We start from the raw sequence: 17,451 nt of genomic DNA on the forward strand, positions 1-17,451 counted from the left end.
AAAGCATGCAGCATGAACGTGTTCAATTTTTAAGGTGTTTGATTGACAAACGGCTGTGACAGATGGATAGAGCAAAGAATCACCACCAATGCAAAACACTTTTTATTTTCTATTGTAAAATATCAAGAATATTCTGAGCCAATCAGAGTGCTCCTTCCGCATTTGCCGAATATTCGCAATTATTTTGTATTGTAAAATATCAAGAATATTCTGAGCCAATCAGAGTGCTCCTTCCGCATTTGCCGAATATTCGCAATTATTTTGTATTGTAAAATATCACGAATATTCTGAGCCAATCAGAGTGCTCCTACAGCATTTGTCGAAATTGCGCAGTAAATATCGCATTCGCATTTTGCGAAATTTCGAAAAAATATCAAGAATATTCTGAGCCAATCAGAGTGCTCCTACCGCAGTTATCGAAATTTCGCAATTATTTTCGCATTCGCAATAGCGAAAATTCGCAATCATTTCATTTCGATAAAATATCACGAATATTCGAATTTAGCGAATATATCTCGAATATTCGACTATATATTCGAGATATATCGCGAAATCGAATATGGCGTATTCTGCTCAACACTACTGCCTGTGTCCTCTGCAGTGTGCACCATAAAGCTACGTGGTGTGTACTGCCTTTGTCCTCTGCAGTTTGCACCCAAAGCTACATAGTGTGTGTACTGCCCATGTCCTCTGCTGTTTTCACGTAAAGCTACGAGGTGTGTGTACTGCATTTGTCCTCTGCAGGCCATTAGTATGTCTGGAAGGACAACAAGGAGAGGCAGAGAGTCATGAGGGCAAGCAGGCTCTGCGTCTAGAGGCAACAGTGAGGTTGTGGACACGGTGCATCCTCATCAGCATGTGGCCGGTGGACACGCTCGTCCTTGTTTTCGGCAGCTGGCCGTGTTGAGCCGCAACATGCCGAAGACTTGGTAGAGTGGATGACCAAGCCATCCTCATCCTCTCTCACCCAGGCTCAGGGTACTTTGTCTGGCAAAGCAGCTGCCAAGGCGTCCTCTTCCCTCTGTTCAATGGCATCAGTCACTCCTTCCCTAGCCCCACCACATCCTCCTGAGGAGTTCCCCGAACTGTTTGACCACAGTGTTGGGTACATGCTGCATGAGGATGTGCAGCGTTTTGAAGGCTCCGATTATGGTACACAGCTAGAGGAAGGCAGTAACGTGAGCCCAGAGAGAGGGGGTGCCCAAGAAGGACAGCAATCTAGCAGTCATGTTCCCCCAGCTGCAGCATACTCCCAGGTTTTCTACAGTGATGAGGAGGGAGGGGATGATGAGGTCACTGACTCTACGTGGGTGCCTGATAGGAGAGAGGAGGAGGAGGAGGAGGCACAGGCACATCTCCAACGAGGCAGGATGCCCTCCAGGGGCCAGCTTAAGGGCAGCACACCGACTGCATCACAATGCAGAGCTACGCATGTGCAGGGCGCTGCTGTGTCTCAGCGTTATTCCGAAAGATCTTTAGTGTGGGCCTTTTTTGAGATGAGTGCATCAGATCGCACCGCTGCTATTTGTAACATATGTCTCAAGCGTATCTTGCGTGGCCAAAACATCACCCGCTTGGGCACCACATGTACCACAACAAAACGGACCTCCCCTTGCCCCTCATCAGCTGGGATCTCCAACTCCACTATACCCTCAGTCCTCTCTGAAGCCTGCACTGATAGGACTGAAGGTGTAGAATTAGATGTGTTACAGCTAGCACTTCAATTGCTGCCTTTTCAGTTGGTAGATTCTGCCCCCTTCTGTGAGTTTGTGGAATGTGCGGTACCTCAGTGGCACATTCCCAAACGCCACTTTTTCTCGCAAAGGGCGATTCCGGCTCTCAACCGCCATGTAAAAGGCAATGTCCATGCCTCGCTGGACAGGGCGGTCAGTGGTAAGGTGCATATTACTGCTGACTCATGGTCCAGCAGGCATGGACAGGGACGTTACCTATCTTTCACGGTGCATTGGGTGACTCTGCTGGCAGCTAGGAAGGACGCAGGACAAGGTACAGTAGTGTTGGAGGTTGTTCCGCCACCACGCCTCCAAAAATGCTACTACTGGTTGTGACACACCTCTCTCCTCCACCCCCTCCTCTTCTTCTTCCTCTGTGGCCTCTTCCTGTGCTGATGTGTCCTCGGAACCAGCGGTGCTCCGTAGGCATTCAAGGGGCTACTCAGGTACGCAGGCAAAGAGATGCCATGCTGTGCTTGAGCTGGTGTGCTTGGGGGACAGGAGGCACACTGGGGCAGAGGTTCTATCAGCTCTGCAGAGGCAGGCTCAGAGGTGGTTGATGCCACGCCAGCTTAAGCCAGGAATGGTGGTTAGCAACAATGGCACCAACCTACTCTCTGCCCTGCGACAGGGACAACTGATCCATGTGCCCTGTTTTGCTCATGTCCTTAATTTGGTGGTGCAGTGGTTCTTGGGCAGGTACCCAGGCTTACAGGATGTCCTGAAGCAGGCCAGGAAAGTCTGTGTGCATTTCCGACAGTGATATAATGCCAGTGCTCAGCTGGCAGACCTCTAAAGGGAATACAACCTGCCCAAGAACCGCCTAATCTGTTACATGCCCACCAGGTGGAACTCTACGTTGGCCATGCTGCAGCGGCTGCCCACAAAGCAGAGGGCCATATATGAGTATCTGTGCCAATATGGCATCAGAACTGGGTCAGGAGAGCTTGGTTTTTTCCCCACGCCAGTGGGCCATGATCAGGAATGCATGCACTGTCCTGTCACCATTTGAGGAGGCCATGAGGATGGTGAGCAGTGACAGTGCATGCCTTAGTGAGACTGTCCCTCTTATTCACATGTTGGAGCACACGCTGCGTGGAATAATGGACAGGGCCCTTGAGGCAGAACAGAGGGAGGAAGAGGAGGACTTCCTTACTCTCAAGGCCCCCTTTATCCTGACAGTGTTCCTGCTAGCCCGCCTATCACACAGGAAGAGGACGAGGAGGAGGAGGATTGTGTCAGCATGTAGGTGGAGCCTAGCACTCAGCATCAGCAGCAGTCTTCAAAAGAAATCAATTACAGTCCCAAGGAACCCATGGACTTGTACGTGGCTGGGACAAGGTGGCTGTGGATCATGTCGTCCTCAGTGACCCAGAGGACTTCGCACCAAATGCCTCAGCAAACCTACATTGTATGGCCTCCCTGATCTTGCAAAGCCTGCGGAAGGATCTTCGTATTTGTGGTATCAAGGAGAGGGATCATTACTGGCTGGCAACTCTCCTTGATCCACGTTACAAGAATAAGGTTGCAGACCTTATCTTGCCGGCGCAGAGGGAGCAGAAGATGAAACATCTTCGGGAGGCCTTGCAGAAAGGTCTGTGCAACGCGTTCCCAGAGACTGAGGGGTTACAAAATCCAGGTCCTGGAAAATGTGTTGCTGAGGCTTCGGTCAGTCACAGAAGGAGCGGTGGAGAAGGTGGCCGTCTGACCGATGCGTTCAGACAATTTTTTAGTCTGCAGCCCCAAGGTATGACCGGTTCCAGCAACCATCGCCAGCGTCTGTTTTACATGGTGCAGGAATACCTAGGGGCAAGATCAGACTTGGACACCTTTCCCACCGAAAATCTTCTGGTTTACTGGGTCTTGAGGATGGATCACTGGCCAGAGCTTGCACAGTACGCAATTGAGCTACTGTCGGGCATGCTCTTAGCCTAGTCCTGGGGCATGTGGTGACTTACAGTACTTTTCTAAAATGTTTTTAATTCTAGTTTTGAGATTTGATATTTAATATTTTATGTCTTGTAATAAATATATTTTTCTATGACCGCAGTTGTCACTTACAATTTTGTTGCCTGAAAAATCCCACCTATTTGGAGGTATTCATTTTTCACGCAATTGAGCTACTGGCTTGTCCTGCATCCAGCGTTATTTCAGAACGCACATTCAGTGCTGCTGCAGGCTTTGTAACTGATCACAGGGTGCGCCTCTCCACCGACTCGGTCGATCGACTGACCTTCATAAAAATTAATCAGGCTTGGATCACCACCAGCTACAAAGCACCTGATGCTGATGTAACTGAATATTTTTTTTGAAATGTCAGATCCCTTCAAGACTGCCTATGCTGATGCTGAGTGACTATCCTGTTATGCTAAGTGACTATCCATTTCCTCCTCAATGATCATGCTGATAGCTTGTAAGAACATTTTTGGTTCTGGGCACCGCCACCAGTGGCTAAGGCCCAATTTTTCTGCCCCTGTTTAACAGGGGCGTGTAATTACAATTTTTGTTGCAATACTTTGCAGCGGGCTCATTCCTGCACTCCAACTAGAGTATCTGTAAGGGGTTGCAGTGTTGTGGCACCAGCACCAGTGCCTAAGACCCAATTTTTCTGCCCCTGTTTAACAGGGGCGTGTAATTACAATTTTTGATGCAATACTTTGCAGCAGGCTCATTCCTGCACTCCAACTAGAGTATCTGTGAGGGGTTGCAGTGTTGTGGCACCAGCACCAGTGCCTAAGACCTCATTTTCTGCCCCTGTTTAACAGGGGAGTGTAATTACAATTTTTGATGCAATACTTTGCAGCGGGCTCATTCCTGCGCTCCAACTAGAGTATCTGTGAGGGGTTGCAGTGTTGTGGCACCAGCACCACCACCACCTCCAACAAATGCCCAATTTTTCTGCCCCTGTTCAACAGGGGCATGCAATTACAATTCTTGATCTAATATTTCACAGCAGGGCCCATTCCTGTTCCCACCAAGAGTAACTGTGAGTGCTTACAGAGTTGTGGTTCCAGCACCACCACCACCACCAACAAAGGCCCAATTTTTCTGCCCCTGTTCAACAGGGTCATGTCATTACAATTATTGATATAATATTTCACAGCAGGGCCCATTCCTGTGCCCATCAAGAGTAACTGTGAGGGCTTACAGAGTTGTAGCACCAGCGCCAGCACCAAAGGCCCAATATTTCTACCACTGTTCAACAATGGCATATAATTACAATTATTGATATAATAGTTCACACAGCAGGGCGTTCCAGCGCCCACCAAGACTAACTGTGAGGGCTTACAGTGTTGTGGCAACATCAACACCTTGGGCCCAAATTTATGCAGAGTATATACGGCAGGGATAAACAAAAGAAGTGGTCTAAAGCGCTAGCCAATAGTGAAATGTGAGGGGTGTATTAAATAAAATAAAAAAGGCTAACTGCTGCTCGAATTTAAAATGTTACTAACAACAAAACAAATGGTATGAATGAAAAAGGTGATGAGCGCAAATTAGATACTGAGGTGATAAACCTTGGTATTACTCAAAGCAAATGCAAACAAATAGTGCAAACAAATGTGACTTAATCAAAACAGTCAATATGTGATCAATAAATCAAAGTGAATAAACAAAAGAAACCAAAATGAGAGGCTGCTGAAAGCAACTATAAATGTCCATGCACATAAGTGAATAGGGTCCATCAATTGAACATTGCAGAAAACCACACAAAATGAATAAGGCTGAAGAACTTCCCAGAGCGTTGGGCTCACAGAGCGCTTACCTCCCTGATGTAGGAAAAATGCCTTGAACACATCCACACAACGAGTAAGAAGACTGCTGGGCTTTGCCAATCTAATCCAGAATGCCAGGCTTCAAGAAAATGGAGGCTCGCCAGAGGATATTGATAATAGCCAAAATAGAAAAAATCGGAGAAAGGGAACTCCCATCGTGAAGATGTAAACACAGGAGCAATTTATTGAGTAAAAAATATGCTTACACGCATAATAAAAACAGACGCCGAATAACAATTCCGGGTTGACGAATAGAGTACCGCGGTACTTCCGGTTTGTGTCTAGCTTACGGCCTTACGCGTTGAGTCACGTCACGTGACTTCATCAGAGGCTGTTGATTGGCTAGACTATGCTTGTTTAAATAGAATACTGGGCGGAAATGGCGGCGCGGCCATCTTGGATACTGGATGCCATTAAACACATAGCTAGTGTAATACTCAGCGGAAATAGCGTCGCGGCCATCTTGGACGCTGGAAACCAGTAGGCATACAGCCGTAGACCTCTTAAATATGGGGATTCGAGTGGGCAGAATAAAAACAATGGAAAAAGTTAATTATGCTTGATTAGATTGCAATACCAAGTGGGCATAGACAAATTTCTTCTCATTTCTGGCCAATAGGAGGCTGGACATGGGTGATCTCTTTGATAACTTTGATGACACAACCACATTAAACCTAGAACAGAGATTTAAACAGCTCAAAAATGCCATGGATAAGCAAGTAAGGGTATGGTGGGATATCACCACTCTGCAAAAATATAAAGAAGCCCATAATACACCTCGTAGGTTACGATGGGATGTAGGACCCAATGATGGCCTGACAGATGCTGGACTTAAAGCATGGTCAGACTTTTTTAATGGATGTGAAAATAAACTATTAGAAATGATTATAGACAGGAGAAGGATTAAATTAAATAAAATAGAAAGCACTATCAATAGCCTCAAAGAAAGTATGATCCCGCATATAAATACTGATGAATATGGCACTAAGGCCAAGAAACTACAAGATTTCCTGGGAAAATTAGACAATGAAATTAAAATAAAAAAGGTTAAGAAATACCAGCGGGACAAAAAAGATTATCTAGCTGGGAAGATATACAGTTGGCAGAGAATGACAGCACACCCAGTTCAACTAACACCTCGCTCAATGATGAACCAGAAACAGCAGAGTTACAGGCAGCAGGAAACACACAGGGAACTTTTGCCTCAACGAGCACAAAAAAGAAATCGGAAACACCCGCCCCAAATAAAAAGAGCACCAATAAGCCCACCCCAAACAAACCAACGCAGGGGGGACAACAGGGAGGCCCTCCATACCAGGGAGGACCACCATACCAACATTACCCCTACCAACCCCACAACGGCCAATACTCCAGACCGTGGAGAGGAGGTCAGAGGGGGAGAGGTAGAGGCTATTATGGCCAAAATTATGGACCACCCCAGTGGCAGGGGGAATGGAGAGACTGGGGGGAGTCATTCAGACCACCGATGCCGGTTTTTCAAACCAGCAGGGGAGGATGGAACCACAACCCCCAAGAAGGAGAGGGTGCAGAGGGGGAAGCAAAAAGAAAAAGGCTAAATTAGGTGAAGGAATCTTTAACCTAACCAGCATTGTATTTTCACAGAAAGAGTTACTGGTCCTAGATAAAGGAATTAAATTTGCGCCCAGTAAAGCTTTCAATGGATTTGAAACATTTATAGACTTGCAAACGTTTATAAGGAAATTAAACCTAAAAAAAATACTTTGGAAGCAAAGGTGGAAACATAAAAGAAACAGAGACTCCAGAATATACGCAGAGTCAACTAAAAAACAAATCAACCTTTAACCCTAAAATAAGCTCCAACCACCACATAGAGGTTTTTAAGAAAATGGTGGAAAAAGAAATAAGAAACATCAAACCGCAAAGGAGCACCAAGCAGGATAGAATCTGGCAAGGAATAAAGAAATTAGAAAAACGGAAAGACATAGTTGTCAGGCCTGCGGATAAGGGGGGGGGGGCTGGTCATACTAACCAAGAAAGATTATGCAAATTAACTTAACAGGTTAGTTGGTGACACCACCACCTACCAATTATTAAAGAAAAACCCCAACAAGGAATTAAAATCTAAATTCAGAATTTTTCTAAACAAAGGGATAGCTGACCATATCATAAACAAAAAGGAGGGAAGATATATATTACCAAAGGCCCTTAGAATCCCGGTAATATACCAGGTACCGAAGATACACAAAAATAAATCCACACCCCCCGGGACGCCCAATCATCAGTGGCATAAATTCGGTACATTCCCGGTTGGGGGAGTATTTAGATGTGTTCCTACAGCCATTGGCAGCAGGAGGAAACTCCTTTATTAAAGACAGTAAGGACGTCATAAACACGCTTACACAGGTTTCAGTTAAAGACTCCACGTTGCTGGTAACTATAGACATGGAGTCTTTATATACCAACATAAAACAAATTGATGCATTGGCAGCAGTAGCATGGGCCTTAAAAAAACATTTGAAGCTCAAACTAAAACAGAGAAGATTCATTCTAGAAGGACTAAGAATGGCCATGAAAAACAACTTTTTTTGGCATGACCACAGGTACCACAGCCAAATAAAAGGTGTACGGATGGGAAACAAGTACGCCCCAAGCGTGGCAAACATATTTTTGAACAAATGGAAGAGTGAAGAAATCTTTGGGAGAAGCTGGCCGCAAATCCAAGTATATAAACGGTTCATTGATGACATCTTGATTGTGTGGGAGGGGAGCCATGAGCAATTTAATGGCTTCATTGAGCAAATCAATAACAACGACTATGGAATTAAATTCACCGTCAACATCCAACCTGAAGTAATACAGTTTTTGGACTTGGAAATATTCAAAAATGGGAGAGAACTTCACACGAGAACGCACTTCAAGGAAACGGACCACAACGGGTACATCCCGTATGGCAGCTGCCACCATCCCCAGTGGAAACGGGCTATACCAAAGGGGCAGTTTATCCGAATTAAACGTAACTGTAATTCTACAGAAGATTTCCAGCTGCAAACCAACATCCTTATCGACAGATTTGTCGAGAAAGGATATGAGAGAAAGAGGTTGGAGCAAACAAGATCAGAAGTAGATTCCATGAACCGTATTGATATGCTGAAGGATAAGGAACGCAAACCGCCAGAGAAAAATGATGTTACCTTTGTGACGGGTTTCAGTGCGGACTATTTAGCGGTTGAAAAGATTATCACCAAATACTGGCCCATCATCATGGGAGATGCAGATCTAAATAGAATTCTACCTGCCAAGCCGAAATTCATATATAGGAGAGCTACAGTAGGTGTTTGTGATATTGTGTTTTTAGCACGACAGCATCGCGCTGATTCTCGGCGACATGGTGCCGAGATCTCGCCAAGATCTCGCACTCACTGGAATAGTGACAGCACATCCCAGCAAGCGCGTCATAGAAGCGACGGGAGATCCGACTTGGATTCCGGCCAATTCTACACGTGTGCGGCGTTTGTTATGAATCCTGAGGGGGAAGTCCCCGCCGGATTTTAAATAAAAATCCGGCATGGGTTCCCCCCTCAGGAGCATACCGGGCCCTTAGGTCTGTTATGGGTTGTAAGGAGAGCCCCCCTACGCCGAAAAAAACGGCGTAGGAGGTCCCCCTACAATCCATACCAGACCCGTATCCAAAGCACGCTACCCGGCCAGCCAGGAAGGGAGTGGGGACGAGCGAGCGCCCCCCCCCCTCCTGAGCCGTACCAGGCTGCATGCCCTCAACATGGGGGGGTTGGGTGCTCTGGGGCAGGGGGCGCACTGCGGCCCCCCCACCTCAGAGCACCCTGACCCATGTTGATGAGGACAGGGCCCCTTCCCGACAACCCTGGCCGTTGGTTGTCGGGGTATGCGGGCCGGAGGCTTATCGGAATCTGGGAGCCCCCTTTAATAAGTGGGCCCCCAGATACCGGCCCCCCACCCTAAGTGAATGGATATGGGGTACATCGTACCCCTAACCATTCACCTGTAGGAAAAATGTCAAAGTTAATAAACACACCACACAAGGGTTTTTAAAATAATTTATTTTTCTGCTCCGGAGGCTCCCCCTGTCTTCTTTATTAGCTCTTTTACCAGGGGGAGCTTCTTCTTTGACGTCTTCGGGTGGGTGGGGGCCGCCGTCCGGTTCTCTTCCACCGCCTGGGGGGGTCGCTTTTAAAAAAGCCCCCGGCGGGTTTCCTCCGGCGTCTTCGGCGGGGGGGCTTCTTCTTCCGCTATCCCGACGGGTCTTCTCCGCTATCCGGGGGGTCTTCTCAACTCTCCGGGGGTCTCCTTCTATGTTCGCCGCTCTCCGCTGTTGACTCGGCGCACCCCGGTTCTTCCTCTCGCTGTCCGGTGCCTTCTCCTTCCGTGCTGTACGTCTTCTTCTCCTTCCGTGCTGTGAGTTCTTCTTCCGTGCTGTGACGTCATGTTCTTCACTTCTCTTCTTCTCCCGATGTTGACACGTCGCCTTTCCTCGCTGCAATGACGGGTGCGTGGCTTGCATCGGATTTATATAGACCTCACAATCCCATCATGCTCTGGTACCTACCCATGTGATACCTACCCACGTGGGTAGGTATCACATGGGTAGGTACAGAGCATGATGGGACTGTGAGGCCTATATAGGTCCGATTAAAGCAGCGCACCTGCCATTTCAGCGAGAAGAGCCGGCGTGTCAACATCTGGAGAAGTGAAGAAGATGACGTCACAGCCCGGAAGAAGAAGAATACGTCACAGCACGGAAGAAGAAGATAGACGTTCAGCGCTGAAGGAGAAGGCACCGGACAGCTGGAGGAAGAACCGGGGTGGGCCGAGTCAACAGCGGAGAGCGGCGAACATAGAAGAAGACCCCCGGAGAGTGAAGAAGACCCCCCGGATAGCCGAAGAAGACCCCCCCGGATAGCGGAAGAAGAAGCACACCACCCCCCGCCGAAGACGTCGGAGGAAACCCGCCGAGGAGTGGGCGCTTTTATAAAAGCGACCCCCCCCGGCGGTGGAAGAGAACCGGACGGCGGCGAAGAGCGGCCCCCACCCGAAGACGTCAAAGAAGAAGCCCCCCCTGGTAAACAGAGATAAAGAAGACAGGGGTCGGCCTCCGGAGCAGACTAATAAATTATTTTAAAAACTCTTGTGTTGTGTTTATTGACTTTAACATTTTTCCTCCAGGTGAATGGGTAGGGGTACGATGTACCCCATATCCATTCACTTAGGGTGGGGGGCCGGTATCTGGGGGCCCACTTATTAAAGGGGGCTCCCAGATTCCGATACGCCTCCCGCCCGCATACCCCGACAACCAATGGCCAGGGTTGTCGGGAAGGGGCCCTGTCCTCATCAACATGGGGACAGGGTGCTCTGAGGTGGGGGGGCCGCAGTGCACCCAACCCCCCCATGTTGAGGGCATGAAGCCTCGTACAGCTCAGGAGGGGGGGGCGCTCGCTCGTCCCCACTCCTTTCCTGGCCGGCCGGGTAGCGTGCTTTGGATACGGGTCTGGTATGGATTGTAGGGGGGGCTCTCCTTACAACCCATAACAGACCTAAGGGCCCGGTATGCTCCGGAGGGGGGAACCCATGCCGGATTTTTATTTAAAATCCGGCGGGGACTTCCCCCTCAGGATTCATAACAAACGCTGCACACGTGTGGAATTGGCGGGAAACCAAGTCTACTTTCAAACATCAAATTTACAAACGAATCCTACTTGCAAATGGAAGGAGACAACAGGAAGTGAGAGGAAATCTACCCCTAGGAAGGGAGATTCTCTTCTGTAAGGCCCCATACACACCATAGAATCTATCCGCAGATAAATCCCATCAAATGGGTTTCTGCGGATAGATCCTATGGTGTGTACACTCCGTCGGATATTTATCCGCAGATAAATCTCCCCTGGGATGGATTTCCAGCAGATGGATATTTGCTGACATGCTCAACAAATCCATCTGCTGGAATCCATTCCAACGGATGGATCCGCTCGTCTGTACAGACTTACCGGATCCATCCGTCCAAAGGGATTCCCCGCACGCGTCGTAATGATTTGACGCATGCGTGGAATTCCTTATATGAAAGCGTCGCGCCCGTCGCCGCGTCATAATAGCGGCGACGGCGCGACACGTCATCGGCAGAGGATTTCAGCGCGGATTTCAATGCGATGGTGTGTACACGCCATCGCATAGAAATCTTCTGAAATCCTCGAGAGGATTTATCCGCGGATACGGTCCGCTGGACCGTATCTGCGGATAAATCCTCTCGTGTGTATGGGGCCTAAGAGGTGTCTCCTGTCCACTGATGCTTTATCACCAATCCTTGTTTCACTAAAAAAAACAAATTTTCATTGGGACAGAAAATGAATTGCAGATGCACACAGACAGAAAATCAAATGTTTATAGGGGTGATAACCCTATGTTTTCAGAAAAGCTTAAAAATAGATTTTATACCTGGAGCTACATCAGTTCAGTTCAAAATTACAAACAGATTCTACTTAACAACAAGCCTACAGTGCCTGTCTTGTTTGCACCACCTGTATAATGCTGTTCAAAGTATATAGGGTCAAGGGGGCTTTTAATGACCTGGTGGGAGTGGGGGGAAACCCATGCTATTTTTCTCAATGATTTTCATCCATATTGCAGGGACCAGACATTACATTAAAGCATTATAGTAATTACATTTTGTGCAGGGACAGTTCTAAACATGTGCCACCTCACAGGCATACTATAGACACCCAGCAGGTACGATCTTTAAAGGAATGTTTCTTTTTTTTTTCACTTTACGAATCATTAAAATCACTGCTCCAGAAAAAAACACTGTTTTTAAAAATTATTTTTCCATTGATACATTTTTCCTGGGGCAAGACCCGGGTTCTCAAACCTGTTTTCATATAATAACTTGCATATTAGGCTTTAAAATTATTCTAAATGTTTGCGCGAACGTTCGGTCCATTCAAAGGTTCTGGTGCAAACCGATCGTGGGGTGTTCGGCTCATCCCTACTAGAAACCCTTTCAAAATTTGGGATGGCTTAGGAAAAATGCACCATTGGGATAACAACTCACCACTATTACCGATACTGGGCATAAATTATTTTAAGCCAGGGAAAGAGGACACATATTTCACTAGATGGGCAAACAAATAAGAAATACTACTACAGGATGCAATGATAGGAAACAGAATTTGTACGTACAGTATGAGGAAATTACACAAAAATTAGAAAATATGCCACTAGATAAATGGAGGTACACTCAATTACAGCACTTTAAACAATCACTGCCACAACCGCTACAGGGTAAAAGACACATGAGGACTATAGAGAAACTTTTTCGCTCTCCCCTTAGCCTAAAACAAAGTATATCCAAAATCAATAGGATACTGAACCAGAATTCCCTCCATACTTGGGGAAATGGAAAGAGGAGATAGGCCCGCTTATAGATGAGTAACATAGAAGGAAAATTCTGAGAATGGCGTGCTATTCCTCAGGAGATGCAAAGACAGTTGAAATGTGTTACAAACTCCTGATGACTAGGGATGAACCGAACACCCCCCGGTTCGGTTCGCAGCAGAACATGCAAACAGGCAGAAAAATTGTTCGAAAACGCAAACATCGTTAAAGTCTATGGGACACGAACATGAAAAATCAAAATGCTAATTTTAAGGCTAATATGCAAGTTATTGTCATAAAAAGTGTTTGGAGACCCGGGTCCTGCCCCAGGGGACATGTATCAATGCAAAAATAAGTTTTAAAACACCCGTTTTTTCAGGAGCAGTGATTTTAATAATTCTTAAAGTGAAAATAAAAGTGAAATATTCCTTTAAATTTCGTACCTGGAGGTGTCTATGGTATGCCTGTAAAGTAGCACATGTTTCCCGTGCTTAGAAAAGTCCCTGCACAAAATGACATTTCTAAAAGGAAAAAAAGTGATTTAAAACTGCTCGCGGCTATAATGAAGTGTTGGGTCCCGGTAATACAGATAAAAGTAATTGAAAAAACAAACAGCATGGGTTCCCCTCTTAGTCTATTTCCAGGCCCTTTGGGTCTGGTATGAATATTAAGGGGAACCCCGAACAAAAATTTAATAAAATAAAGTGTGGGGGTCCCCCCAAATTCCATATCAGGCCCTTCAGGTCTGGTATGGATATTAAGGGGAACCCTGCACCATTAAAAAAAAATGGTGTGGGGTTCCCTCCAAAAGTCCATACCAGACCCTTATCTAAGCACGCAGCCTGGCAGGCTGCAGGAAAAGAGGGGGGACGAGAGAGTGCCCCCCCTCCTGGACCATACCAGGCCACATATGGGGAGGATGTCTCCATATTGATGGGGACAAGGGCCTCATCCCCACAACCCTTGCCCAGTGGTTGTGGGGGTCTGTTGGCGGGGGGATTATCAGAATCTGGAATCCCCTTTAACTAAGGGGACCCCCAGATCCTGCCCCCCATGTGAATTAGTAAGGGGTACAGTGTACCCCTACCATTTCACAAAGAAAAAGTGTGAAAATTTTAAAAATGACAGAAGACGGCTTGGGACAATGTCCCGCAGTGATCCATTCTCCAGCGAGGAATGAAGCACAATCTTGCCTGCACCAGAGGCACCCGCCTAATGACAAGCAAGCTGTTTGACAGTTCTTTTATAACTGAGGGTGGGGCCACTCGTGACGTGGATGGGTGACCCCGCCCCCTCTAATGCGTCACAGGGGTTTCCGAAGAAAGCCGGGTGTTACCCAATGATGTGGACGGGTGACCATGCCCCCTCTTTATGCGTCATGGGGGTGTTGTGTGGAGTGGAGACTGGAGCATCGCTGGAGAATGGATCACCGTGGGAAACATCGATGGAATGTTTTTTTTTGGAATGTTTTTTTTTTATAAAGGACTTCTCCCAACCGTGTCTGTATGGTTTTTAACATTTTTGACACTTTCTTTTGTGAAATGGTAGGGGTACAATGTTCCCCTTACCAATTCACATAGGGGGGGCTGAATCTGGGGGTCCCCTTTGTTAAAGGGTGCTTCCAGATTTCAATAAGCCCCTCACCTGCAGACCCCCTCAACGACTGGGCAAGGGTTGCGGGGATGAGGCCCTTGTCCCCATCAACATGGGGACATCCTCCCCATGTTGAGGGCATGTGGCCTGGTACGGTTCAAGAGGAGGCACTCTCTCACCCCCCTCTTTTCCTGTGGCCTGCCAGTTTGCGTGTTTGGATAACAGTCTGGTATGGATTTTTGGGGGACAAGGTCATGTTTTGCTTAGGGATAAAATATTTTTTTTACTCACTGAACTGCAACTCTGTTTAGAATATTTGTATCATGTGTTTTTTTTCTGGATTTTTGGTTGGTATTCTGTCTCTGTCATAATAAATACACATGATAAAAAAAAATATAGACCCTTAATTTCTTTGTAAATGGGAAAACTTGCACAATATCAGAACCATTGACGTATCTCGGCATATAGCCTACATATACTGTCAGAATATTTATTCTGAACTATAAAAATATTATTGTATTTATGAAAATATGTAAATCTGTGCTTTGGGAGAAATACAATTTTCCTACAATACAAAATATCTAAATTATTTTATCCGTGCTATTTTGAGGACAAGCAATACAAATGAATATTTAAAATATATATATTTATTAACTAAAGAGTGCAAAATTAAAATCAGGTACAATTCGTATTACAACAAATAATTGATATGCTTCTATAATCAGAAATAAGCGATGGTTGAATGTTTAGATAATATTTACATTATATGACAAGGTGAATTCATAGCTTTCATATTTAAATCATCTTGGCATATTTAAAACCTTTTAGCTTCTAGTGACATAACCTTGACCTTGTATTATCTCTTCTCAATGACAAACCGATCTCTTGCTACTGCTTCTTAAAACACCAGGACAAGATGTCCTGTGGACACTTCTTGGTAATTTGGCCAATAATGTCTTTTTAACACACAAGGCTCTATTGCATCACCTGTTTAAACATATCCCAACATTAGGCTATTCACTAGGATTCACAATGGTATTGTGATCGATATATGTAACAAGTGTCTATATACAGTACGTCTATGCATTACTTCTTTAATTGCCTCTGAAGAATCTTATACTGCAGTTAAAGACCTCTCAGATCCAATTAACACTTGCTAAGATAATAGAGTGGCCACATTTGGTATCGGTTTAAACTACCTATTGCATAGAGGATGTAAGATCATACTTTACCAGTATGTAAGAGTTCTGCTTGAGAAGGGAAAGTGAGAATCCTGATGAAGGATTCTCTGTGAACCCCTTACATGTTTGCGGTCACTCTCGGCCTTCCAGCTTCCTTCAGAGATCAGAGATCAGAGCAGCTCCAGCCATCTCTCTCCCACGAAGATTTTTCAGAGATCCCCTCCTGTCTTGTGTAATCACTTTTTATCTCCCCAAAGAAGTGGGTGTGTATATCACTATCACATGACTGGTGATGTCATATGACAATATGTTTTGGTGGGTGACCATCTTGAACCATGCCGATATTAACCTGTAGGGGGCAGTGGTGTCTAAGGAATAATTCCTAATTTTAAGGTCATTCAGAGTTAATCATGACTTACGACCCCCCTCTGACTTCTGGCCTGGTATAACAGCATAAATTATGTCAAACAATATGACAACAAACCTAGACATTTCGGCAACCCCTAAATTTATGATCAGCACACATGCCTTGGAAAGTTCCTTTAAACTAATGCCGGAATGTGGATAATTCCACTGGGATTGTGAATGAGCCCCTCTGGTCTCATAGTCAGAGACCACACTATGCAGCTTGTAACAGCTTGTGCTCATCAGACCCTTATCTACAGATGCCAAACCTTCTAATGTATGGTCTGGGATAAAGATACAGGAGAACAATGCCTTCTTGTAAGACATAAAGTCCTTCTGGTAACACATCCTTATTCACAGGTTTAAGACACAAAATGGCATCTCTTCTGCTAAACATATTATGAATATGGAACGCTATGAAACATATAAGATGTGCGATCTTATATGTATTCTTTTAACCCCAAATGTTCTGACAACAATCTGCAGGGGATCAAATTATTATCCCACTGTATGACATGGGAGAGGTGTTACACAGTCACTGTTAAAAAGATCCACCCATTTAGCCATGTCAATATTTTTTGGCCCCAGCTCCATATTCCTAGGATTATTTATTTTTGTTGTAGCTACTGCCAAATCTTCCCAGTCAAGGCCATACATATTAAACTCCAAATTTTTAGACACAAGTAGAGAAGATGGTATGTGCTGTATGCACTCTAAACAGTACAATATACAGTATAATGTATAATCATAACTAACTTTGGTGAGCATGTAATGAGATGCTTCAGTGCTTTTTGTTTCTTTCAGCTGCAGTTTCTTTCAGATGCACAGTAAAATATAGTATGATCATTCATACAGATTCACAGCTGCAATGTTCAAGCTATTGGTTTAAAATTAATAAATTCCTGCTTCCTTATTAAATGATATTGACTATCTTCATCAGCCTTCATTTTTTCAGTGTCTGCAAGTTCTCATTCAAACCTAACTTCTGTATAAAAGCATCACTGGAAAATAAGAGAACTAATCAAAAAGGTAAGTTGTTGGTTGATTCAGTTCTTTCATATTTCAATGAAGAGAAAAATACCAGCATGAAGTGATCTATTCTGGTGGCAAATTATGCTAACAATCTCCCTAGAGATGCAGCTGACAGATGCCAATCAGTTCTGCAAAATGTTGTTTATGTCACATTTTGCAGGAGATTGTCCTTTGGGACCTTTCAATCAGGTTAGAAAACAACTTGATAATTTATTAATTGGCATTCAATAAGAAATATTTAAATATGGCTAGGATAAAGCATTTAACTATAACATCAGCAAGTACAGAAAATCCAATATCAAAAATTACAGTAAATGTTAAATTTGAGCTAATCACTGGAAGCAAAATGCA

This window comes from Rana temporaria, chromosome 4, assembly GCF_905171775.1.
Source record: "Rana temporaria chromosome 4, aRanTem1.1, whole genome shotgun sequence".
NCBI classification, from domain to species: Eukaryota; Metazoa; Chordata; class Amphibia; order Anura; family Ranidae; genus Rana; species Rana temporaria.